Raw genomic sequence first — 10,097 nt, 5'->3', positions numbered from 1 at the left:
GAAGCTGGTGAAATGGACACGAAAAGAGAGAGTGGAGGGAGAGAGCGGGCTGTCTCATTAGGGGGAGAGTAATTGGGAGTGTGCAGCAGGGTGTATATGGGTTTTTGTGTGAGAGGCTGACTTGATTTGTAAACTTTCACTTAAAGCACAATAAAAATTAAAAAAAAAAAAAAAAGAATTGGTCAGTATTCAACCATTTCAGGAGGTAGCATATGATCAAGAACCAATGGTACCGAAGGAAGAAGTCCAAGCTGCACTGAAGGTGCTGGCAAAAAACAAAGCTCCAGGAATTGACAGAATACCAATTGAGATGTTTCAACAAATGATGCAATGTTGGAAATACTCACTCATCTATGCCAAGAAATTTGGAAGACAGCACCTGATCATCCCACTGGAAGAGATCTATATTTATGCCCATTCCAAAGAAAGGTGATCCAACAGAATGCAAAAACTATAAAACAATGTCATATCACATGCAAGTAAAATTTACCTGAAGATAATTCAATAAAGATGTCAGAGTACATCAACCAGGAACTGCCAGAAATACAAGCAGAATTTAAAAGAGGACATTGCTGATGTCAGATGGATCCTGACTGAAAGTAGAGAATATCAGAAAAATGTTTACGTATGTTTTATTGACTATGCAAAGGCATTCGACTGTGTGGATCATAACAAATATGGATACCATTGTGAAGAATGGGAATTCCAGAACACTTAATTGTGCTCATGAGGAACCTGTACATAAACCAAGAGGCAGTCGTTCGAACACAACAAGGGGATACTGTATGGTTTAAAATTAGGAAAGGTATGTGTCAGGGTTGTATCCTTTCACCATATTTACTCAATCTGTGTGCTGAGCAAATAACACAAGAAACTGGACTATATGAAGAATGTGGCATCAGGATTGGAGGAAGACTCATTAACAGCCTGAGACATGCAGATGAAGACAACTTGCTTGCTGAAAGTGAAGAGGACTTGAAGCACTTACTGATGAAGATCAAAGACCACAGCCTTCAGTATGGATTAAATGTCAACATAAAGAAAACAAAAATCTTCACAACTGGACCGATAAGCAACATCATGATAAATGGAGAAAAGACCAAAGTTGTCAAAGATTTCATTTTACTTGGATCCACAATCAACGCCCATGGAAGCAGCAGTCAAGAAATCAAATGACGTACTGCATTGGGCAAAACTGCTGCAAAAGACCTCTTTAGGGTGTTAAAAAGCAAAGATGTCACTAAGGCGTTCCTGACTAAGCCATGGGTATTTTCAGTCACCTCATATGCATGCAAAAGCTGGGCAATGAATAAGAAAGACCGAAGAAAAACTGGTGCCTTTGAATTGTGGTGTTCGCAAAGAATATTGAATATACCATGGACTGCCAGAAGAACAAACAAATCTATCTTGGAAGAAGTACAGCCAGAATGCTCCTTAGAAGCAAGGATGGCAAGACTTCATCTCACATACTTTGGACATGTTATCAGGAGGGATTGGTCCCTGGAAAAGGACATCATGCTTGATAGAGTGTCAACAAAAGAGAGGAAGACCCTCAACAAGATGGATTGACACAGTGGCTCCAATAATGAGCTCAAGCATAATAATGACTGCGGGGTTGGCACAGGACGGGGCAGTGTTTTGTTCTGTTGCACATCGGATCGCCATGAGTCAGAACTAACAACAATGATGAACTGAATGCTTTTTCATATGTTTTTTTCAGTCATTTGGATTTTTTTGTGTGTGTGCGAAGTCTCCAAGTATTTTATAAATTTTTCTAGTGGGTTGTCTTCTTTTTGTTATCATTTTGTAAAAGTTGTTTATATACTCTACATACAAGTCATTTGTCAGATGCAGGTTTTACAAATATCTTCTTCCATTCTTTAGGTTGTTTTTTTCACTTTCTTAATGATGTCTTGTTGTGAAGATGAGTTTAGAAGTTAAACAAGGCCTAATTTATCAACCTTTTTCTTTTATGGTTTAATGGTTTTTGTGTCTTATTCAAGAAATCTTTGCCTAACCTGCCCTTAGTTTTTAGGAAAAGTCTTTAGGAAACAACACCAATTGGAAATTGAGCAACAAAAGCCCTAGGAAACTACTAATGGAAACATCAAATGAGCAGCTCCAAGAAGCAATCAGTATATGATTACCTTATTAGAAAACAGAGCTCCTTGTTAGCAGCCACTTATAAGATCCAAGGCTCTAAAGGTGAAAAGAGAAAGCAATTCAGACTAAATTATCTCCATTAAGAGAAAAATGTATGAGCTTAGTGTATTTGGGGTGTGTTTGGGGGGGAGGGGAGGTGCTTTAAAAAAAATTAGCAATATGTCAGTGACTGGCAAAGAAGATAAGAGCAGGGGTTCTTGAGCCATAAGCAATAGTAGAAAATGCCAGCATTAAAATTGAAAATGGCTTCCACAATATAAGTGTTTTTAGAAGGAGCAATTCCTTTTCCACAGGGGCTTTCTCTCCTGTATAGAAACATTTCTAAAAACTTCCACCAGGGGGCATTTCTTACACTGAAATAATAAGCGAAAACATGATTAACACACTTTGTAGTCTTAGCAGCACCAAATATATTAATCCAAGCAATTTAAAAAACATTTGCTGAAACAACAAAGATCCTTTGGAAAATCAATGTTTTCACTGTTTAAACAACAATAAAGGTTTTTTTTTTAAGTCCAGAAGATAACAGCAGACTTCTAAGTCAGAATCTCTTCTCACATCTAAAAACAAGGCAAAACAAAAACTACAATAAAAAATGAGCACCCAAAAAAAACTACATATGACCCTTGCTTTCAACATGACTAGGAGTCAGATAATACCATGAAATTTCAAATTACATAAAAGTAGAGAAATAAGCACCAAATTCTGACAGAGCTCCTACCAATGCTACAAGTTTGTGAGCATAGAGGGCAGAAAAGGGGAGTCTTAGGGAAGTCCATGAAAAAGACGAGAGGACAGAGGACATAAATGAAACATAAACAGAACAACCCCAGAAAGAGAAAGTCTAACACTAAATGCCAAAATAATAAACACTGGTCTGAAATTTGGTAGCTCACAGTACTGGATACAGGGAAAATATTTTAAAATAGTAGGGCCAAAGGGTCACTATGAATCGGAATCGACTTTATGGCTTGGTTTTGGTTTAGGGTTTGGTTTTTGGTTTGGTAGGGTCAAAGGTGGGAATATCAGAGAAGTATTGCTTCTAAGGAAAAAGAAAATAGAGAAGGGGTGTTTCCCCTTAGAGATGTGGCAGTGCAGAAAAAGAAGTGAGGGGGGAAATTAAGAATCCTGTAGGAAAAAACAAAAGAGACACAAACACACCAAATTCTCCCCTCCCTACTACCACCATCATTAATTCAGTAAACTCCATTATTACTGACAGAAGAGAGCACTCTTAAAACAGGAATCCTCTCCACAAAATGCTTAGGAATAGGGAAAAAAAATCAGGCTAACTTCATACTAAGCTACATAAGAAAAAAAGAGAAAATATGAATCAAAACATTTAAGCTAACGAGAATTCTCCCCCTCCCCCCCCCCAAAAATCAACCATGAAGCAAAAGAAAACTGTAGCATAACACTGTAAACTGAATTAAACATTATCAAACAACCTTCTGGAGATTAAAAAACAAACATCAAAAACTAGAATGAGGTATAAAAATTGAGAATAGAAATAGACAAAAAAAGAAATGCAATGAAAAAAAATTCAGGAAAGAAATTGAAGAAAAATATGAAACTATCTCAGAAATGAAGAATGAATTACTTGGTATCCAAAATAAAATAAATTCAAATGAAATTTTACTAAGAGATATTAAACAAAGATAATAAAACATCCAAGAGAATTAAAATGAATTAAAAAATAAATAAGAGTTAGAGGAAAATTTGGTTAAAATGAAAGAACGGCAAAGAAGGTGCAACATATGTATAATTGCAGTCCATGTAGCCGAAATATAAATAGTATTTACAACTATAATCCAAGAAAACTTACCAGAAATAAGATAAATCCTCAATCAACATAGTGAAAAGGCCCACAGTGTGCCTTGGAAAGTTGATCTGAAATGATCAACTTTAAGATGTATCCTAATAAACCTATTAGACTTTAATGACAAAGAAAAAATTCTCAGGGCCTCCTCAGACAAAAAGATTAAAATTTTATGCAAATGTATGCAAATAATAGTATCAGGCTGGCATCAGACTACCTAGAGCAAGATACAGAACAGGGAAAGAGTGGAGCAACATTTTCAAGACATTCAAGAAAAGAAAGTGCAATCCAAGGATTTTATATCCAGCCTCCGTCCAACCAATTCAATGAAGTAATAACTGGGAAAACTTTGGTAAAAGGATTGAAGGTGAGTGTTTAATATGTTTAGTTAAAGAGCTAAGACAAAAACAAGAGTGGGTTCATAGGTATTAGAAGAGTATATAAACATTTATGGAATGTAAATTTTTAAACGGGAACAAAGAGGAGAGAAAGGGGAAAGTAGAACATGACCACTGATTGCTGTTTAGATAATAGGTGAACATCAAAAGATGCCACCTAAAACTGATTGTTGTGGATCAGATTGTGTCCCCTAAAATTATGTGTTGAAATTCTAGTCCCTGTGCCTATAAATGTGATCCTGTTTGGAAACAGGGCTTTTCTTTTGCTATGCTAATGAGGACATACCAGTTTAGAGTGGGTCCTGAAACTAATCACTTCTGAGTTATAAAAAAAAGCAGTATGGATACAGACATTTACATGGGGAGATAGGAGATATGTGAGGATCATCTACAAGCAAAGGAATGCCACAGATCACTGGCACATACCAGAAACTAGGAGAGAGACTTACAGAAGGAAATGATGCAACCAAGAACCTGATTTGGATTTTTAGCCTCCAGACTGTGTGACAATAAATTTCTGTTCTTTAAAGCCACCCTCTTGTGGTACTTCTGTTATGGCAACACTATGTAACTAAGACACTGACATACCAGATAGCAGAAGTTTAAGAAAAGGGAGAATAAAGGAAGGATGCTATAAAAGGTACAAATACAAATAAAAACCTTTCTAAATGCCAAAAGAATATTTTAAATAACAAAGAAGACACAGCAAATACAGAAAGAAACTCAGTAAACGTAATACACACAGTCCTAAGTCGGCAACCCAGCATCTTACTTATGGAATTGTTAGAGACATTTTCACTAAAGAACAAAGCAAGATTACCCACTTTTCCATTGCAAAAATTGTATAAAAGTATTAGTCAATGCAATTAGACAAGAGAAAACAGTAAGAGGCATGATAATTGGAAAAAAAGAAGAAGAAATTAACTCTATTGAAGATGATGGGCTCCTCTTGGCCGCCTCAGGACAGACCTCTTTGCCCTTGGCCTTCCTGCCGTCACCAGTGACTCGGCTGCAGGGCCTCTTCTGGGCCTGTTGCTGCCGGCTCTGGCGCAGGGCCCTTTTTGGGCCTGTCGTCTTCAGCGTTAGAGCCCTCCACCCATGTTACAGCTCTTTTAGGATGCTCCTTGCCTCTTCTCTCTCTGCTTCTTCTCTCCTCTCTTCCTTCTGCTTCCTGTCTGAAAAGCCTCAGTGGGGTTGACTACATATATATACAAACTCCTCATCAATTTCAAGGCATAGCCCTGCCACCAGGGCCACAAACTGATCAACTCCCTCTCAGTAAGCCACACTTCATTTGTATAGTAGGCTACAGATATTTTATTTGCATAATCATAATCACTTTATTTGCATAGTATATTGACGGATCCCTGCAAAGTGCACACAAATCACAGGGCGGGCTGTAGCCCAGGGCTAGACAAAAAGTATCAAACCAATACTTGTTTACAGCTTACCCAGGAAACGTCAATCAATCTGAACAAAAGTAACAAACCCTCTAGGGAAGAAAACCAGGGCTTAGGGGAAAATCCTCTCAAACTGTTTTTCCAAAGAACCAAAGCAAAATGCCACATAAAGGGACTCATTTTGCCACACATACTATTGGTAACTACCTAAATGCCCAAATATAGAAAATTGGTTAAAAAAATTGTGTTACATACATACAATGGAGTAATATACTACCGTAAAGAAGAATGTAAAAGGTCTCTGTGAACTTAATATGTAGTGATTTCTAGAATATAGTGGTAAGTGAAAAAGTTAAATGCAAAAGAATATATATAGCATTCTACCTTTTGTGTAAGAAAGAAGAGGAAATAAAACATACTTGTATTTGCTAATTTTTACAAAAAGGAGCACAGGAAGGAAAAAACTAGAAAACAGTAAAATTGGTTACATCCAGGGGATGGAGGAGGATACCTATTGAAGATGATGTGGGAACTAATAAAACTTCTCTGAGTATACTTCTTTCTATAGTTTTGACTTTTGGAAGCATATTATTATACATATTTTAAAAATAAATCAACAAGGATGAGGGGAACAGCAAACTAAAATTAAATGCAAACAGAAGCCAATGAACCAAACTGTATCTCAAGTGAATATAATCATGAGAAACATCTAACAAACCCAAATTGAGAACCATGCTAAAGCAAAAAAGAAATAAAAACTAATCCAAGTAATATCCGAGCTAAGTACTTTGACTATATGCCCTCAGTCTAGTGGGAAAACTAATTACAACCTAATCTTAAACCCTTCTAATTAGGTTTGCTTTTCACAGTAGTATGGGTGTAGCAATCTTGAAATTACTTCATGCATATTGTAGAAATGAAAAAATGATTAAACGTATTGATATTGTTGGGACCCAGGGTTCTCACTGTAGAATTAGGGAAATTCAAATATGGAATGAGGAAAGGCAAGGAGGAACCTGTGGGGATGGAAGAAAATTGGGTTAACAGCATGAACACATGAGAAAAAAATGTATATATATAACATATTTTATATATGTGTACATATCTGAAGTTCTATGTACATATCTGAAATTATACATAAATATTTGAAAGTATACTTATATATAATTAATTTATAACATAATATGTATATTGAAATATATATTATATAATATTGAAATTACATATATATCATATATGTAATATATGTGATTTTTTTATAATATATAATATCAAAATATTATATACCAAATTTTTGCACAAATAGCACATGTTATACTTTTACCAACTACACCCTCCCCCTACAAGGTATTTTTGTAAGCCCGCAGTAAGGATGCAGTTGGCAAAAAAAAAAAAATACATGATTTGCATAAAAATATAATATATAATATTGTAATTACATACAATTAAAATTAAAATTACATATATAATGTAACTATAATTTAGAATATATATGTAATTTCAAATATTTATATTATTTCACATATGTACATATATATATAGTTTCAATATATTTATGTATATGTAATTCGAAGCTAAGATACAGATGTAGAGACAGAGCTAGAGATAGTCTAGCTTGGAAGGGGCCTAGAAGCAACGATACTCCAGCAGCACTGCGCATACCGAGCACCCAGGTCTTGGTTTTTAAGTACCGTTTCTACCAAACAGAACCAGGGATCTTTAGAGGAATGGGTGACTCTGGGGCTGGAGCAGGAAAGGTATAAGGTAAGCCTGAAACATTTTGTTAGTGCCAGAAAGTAAGGAGTCCAAGACATATTCGAGTTACGATGAACCACAATTACCACCGTCTTTTTTTTTTTTTTAACACCTTATCGTTAGTAATACGTACTACACACAGTGTTACAGCACATAATTTGTTGATGTTACCATTATCGGATGTTTACTCACAGATGTTTATATGTAATGTTTCCAACCCCCAAAGACAAATAAAGATTGGATTTATAAAAATACTGCTAATAAAACGCAATAATAATGAAAACTAAAAAAAAAAAAAAGTATTTGACTTATATCAGGACTACCTCTACTCAAAATAAAGATGATGGCATGTGAAAAGGCCACAGGAGCCAAGCTTGAAGGGGATCCCACTGGCTAAATCTGGGAGAATTTGAGCACCAAAATAAATACCAATAGTAATATATTATAACCCATTGAAAAAAAATAGAAATCCATGAGACAATACTGATGATGGTGATGAAGGAGGAGGAGGAAGAAAGAAGGGAAGGAGGAAGGTCTTTTCACTAAAGGAGAATGCCAATGGATAAATGTGGAGAAAGTAGTAGAATTTGAAAATCACCATTTTGTAACCATCATAGTAAAGATTGGTAGGGACAAGAATCATTCAACGGATGCTAAATTCTGAGGGCAGGGGCAGGATTTTAATGAGAAGCAGAAAATTTGCATATCAGAGTGTCTCCCCACAGACTGCTTACTAGTTGCAAGGGAAAACAGTAACTATACAGCATAGTGGAGCCCTGTTGTTGTAATAGTTAGGAATTTGGCTGCTAACCAAAGGGTCGGCTGTTTGAATCCACTAGCCACTCCTTGGAAACCTATGGGGCAGTTCTACTCTGTTCTATAGGGTGGCTGACTCAGAATTGACTCAATGACACGGTTTTTTTTTTGGATATAGCATAGTAACAAGACAACACCTTGATGAGGAAATCAAAATTAACATCGCGATTAAGGGACAGATGGACAGCATGTGCCTTCAGATACAATAGCCTGAGAGGAATACCACATTCCAGCCGGGATGCATAATCTAAATTTAATCATGAGAAAATACCTGGCAAACCAAATTGAGAAATATTCTGTATTCCAACCTGTTCTTCAAAAAAAATCAGTGCCATAAAAGACAAAGAAAAGCTGAAGAACTTTTCTAATGTTTATTTAAAGATATCTGACAACTAAATGCAATACATGATCATAAACTGGACCCTGTACTGAAAGAAAAAAATTAGAATATGGACTGTGCTATTGTTGTTGGATGCCACTGAGTCAATTCCAGCTCATAGTGACCCCATGTGACAGAGCAGAACTGTCCCACAGGGTTTCCTAGGCTATAATCTTTTTGAAAGCAGATCATCAGGTATTATTTCTCCTATGGACCTGATGGGTGGGTTCAAACCACCAACCTTTCAGTTAGCAGCTGCCCAAAAAAGCAGCTAAGCACTTAGCAATTGCACCACCAGGGCTCCTTATATGGACTGTAGAGTAGGGTAAATAATGTGGTGTTGAGATTAACCATTCAATGTCAAAAGTCTTCCAGTCTGAAGGGGCCTTTTCAGACCTTGATTTGGCAAGTGCCCCAACTCTATTCTTCCCCCACAGCCATGTCACACTGCCTTTCAACGCTGAATACACAGGTCTTCCAAGGAGACCAGCAGGTCTTCAAGGGCTAGGAGAGGGCAATCCAAGACTCATCAAGTTAAATCTGCCCATAGAATACTTTGACTTAAGTGCTCCCAAAGTTCTAAAGTGGATGTACTTGGCAAGAACACACCCATAGGATCCCCTGAAGACACTGTGGCCCTGGTAGAGGCCTGAAATCAGAGTATGGTCTTCCTCCAACCTTCAGCCAGAATGAATGTGGCCCAAAGGGCAAAAACTCAAAGCCCTCCCCAGCTGGATCTCAATGACCTGTGTAGATTTGGCTTCAACCCCAGGCTTTAGCAAGCCCTTGTGATCATTGCTCCAATCCTGGCCAGCCAACAGGAGCTGTCGGTAGCCACCCTGATGACTCACCCAATATAAAAATAGTTGGGGGGGGAATGGGAAATGAGTGATCATTCACGTTTAGATTCATTTTTCTTCCTGGAGATTTATTCTGGATTATTGCCTCTGACACCACTCATACACCGAGAATGGCTTTTGTGCAGAAAACAAAAGGAAAATGCGAGAGTGCTTTTATGTTCTGTTCTTAGAGATTTATTTAGTTGGATTATATCTGGCATCAGAACGCCCACGGCTCTGTCAGAATATATTGGCAGAAGACAGGACAGACCAAGCAAGGAGTTTGCATTTTCCATGTTTTCAAGTTGCCGCAGCAATTCCGGAATTTCACAATGTTCTCTCCTGCAGCCAGGTGAAGACCAAATGATTCCAACGGGGCATGCTGAGGGAGAGAGAGAAAGGAGGGGGTATGGAAATTCGGGGAGACGAGTTCTGACATCTAAGATGATAGCTTTCTCATCTCCCTTAGTTCTTCCAAAAGTATTTGTCCCTATGCTCTCGAATCTCATTTGAGGTCAACGTGCAATT

This window comes from Elephas maximus, chromosome 2 (assembly GCF_024166365.1).
Source record: "Elephas maximus indicus isolate mEleMax1 chromosome 2, mEleMax1 primary haplotype, whole genome shotgun sequence".
NCBI classification, from domain to species: domain Eukaryota; kingdom Metazoa; phylum Chordata; class Mammalia; order Proboscidea; family Elephantidae; genus Elephas; species Elephas maximus.
The sequence above is the reverse complement of the archived record's forward strand: the minus strand, read 5'-3'. Positions refer to the sequence as shown.